The 1741-nt window shown below is 33.0% G+C and overlaps 1 protein-coding gene across 1 annotated transcript in view; it reads right to left on the reverse strand.

The window, feature by feature from the left end:
* LOC589127 overlaps nt 1-1525 on the reverse strand; it is a 16428-nt gene extending 14903 nt beyond the window's left edge. The window contains exon 1 of the mRNA XM_030995110.1: nt 1366-1525. The gene's annotated coding sequence lies outside the window, so the exon portion shown is untranslated. The remainder of the gene's footprint in view (nt 1-1365) is intronic.
* Between the last annotated feature and the right edge of the window lie 216 nt (nt 1526-1741).

Raw genomic sequence — 1741 nt, forward strand, 5'->3', positions numbered from 1 at the left:
TATGATAATAATACTAATCATAATGAACATAATAATAATGATAATAATAATGATAATGATAGTAAAAGTAAAAATATCAATATTTATAAAACAATAGTATAAAAATATACCCGCATAGTTGTATAATATAATTCAGTGAACATAACCTTTCCAAACTTGTTTGGTGCAACATTCCAAGAATTTTTGTAAAGAATATTATTGAAGGTAGGTATTCTATACAATTGCAATTAATATTATTATGCCAAATTATTGCAATGCCAGATAAGTTCTATGAATCAGTCGTTAATCATGCATGGTACCTTTCAAGTATTATTTTACGAATACCAACCATTTATTTGCGTTGGATACTGTATTCTGCGCAACAAAGACATATTTGTGGTCATGCTGTATGCTGTGTACTTTACCCGATATGCATTTTAGCATCTCAATGGATGGGATTCACTTTCCATGCATTACTTTCTTTCCACTTTTTATTTAGATACTTTCTGTACAAAATCTTTAGACGTGAGGCTTTAATCTCCTACATACTCCTATAACAGCGTTATGTACCCACCCACCCCCCCCCCTTTCCCGGCTACTATCGACTCAAGCATTCATGCTTATGAAAGTTAGTCTCTGTAGTTATTTGGATTCTTTTACTTACCTCCATGCTTTCAGTTTTCACTCTTATAATGTAAATCAATCATATTTTATACTGTTATTGTTATTTGAATGCTTTACATTTGATTTATCAGTAAATGCTGAAACATCTGCTAAAAACTTAAGATGTTGCTATGTCTGACAAGCCTCGGGTAAAAAAAAAACTTTCTTCAAGAATTATGCATACAAGTTATAATAATAGTAATAATAGTTCGTTCTTATATCACGCTTTTCAGGACCGCAGGCCCTCTCAACTCAACTCAACTCAACTCAATTAATAACCAGGTATATTGCAATTAATGGGAATATTAACATGCATACATATCATAAAATAAAATACTTGATTTGGGTATGGTTCGCACAAACAATAAATCGGTTATCAACGTAATTACAAGATTAAAACGAAAATAAAACTAAACAAACTAATCTTTTAAAGAAAACTGATACTACAAGATATCAGGAACGACCTATACAAAGGCCTAACTAGTAATACTTATCAACATACTCAATATTACGAACATAATTTCACTACAAGAACTACTCGGTCGTCAACGTTTGAGCTAAGAAGAAAAATGTTAATTCAAGTTTTCGAGTCTTGTATTATTTTTTTCTCGCTAGTTAAATCATTTGTACAGTTAAATCATCAAAGTTTCTCCTCCCAAAACCGCGAATAACATGAAAGTTATACTTCTTAGTCTAGTCTATACTCGATCTTCTTTTACTCACCGTGAAATTAGCGTATGAATCGGCTTAGGAAATGACTCCTTTTGAAGATATGATGTATTCTCCGAGAAAGATTACGTTTTGCTACCAATACATAAACAGCAGTATGTGAACGAGTGAAAATAGTTTAACTAGCTTTAACATACAGGGCGTTAGTTTATAAAGTCCAGTGGAGTCGCACCCTTCTTGAGTATACACACGCACACAGTATACATACGCACACACCTTTTCACTATACACAGACCGCCGCGCTGTGTTGATTTCCATATACCTGCAAACAAGGCCCCAGAGGTATTAATACGCGTTGTACACGCCTAAGTCTTTTGTATTCCTCGAGTCGCATCAGTGACATAATACATAACAGACATCTTTTGTATTC

Source organism: Strongylocentrotus purpuratus, unplaced genomic scaffold (assembly GCF_000002235.5).
Source record: "Strongylocentrotus purpuratus isolate Spur 01 unplaced genomic scaffold, Spur_5.0 spur5_contig_852, whole genome shotgun sequence".
Classification (NCBI taxonomy): Eukaryota; Metazoa; Echinodermata; class Echinoidea; order Camarodonta; family Strongylocentrotidae; genus Strongylocentrotus; species Strongylocentrotus purpuratus.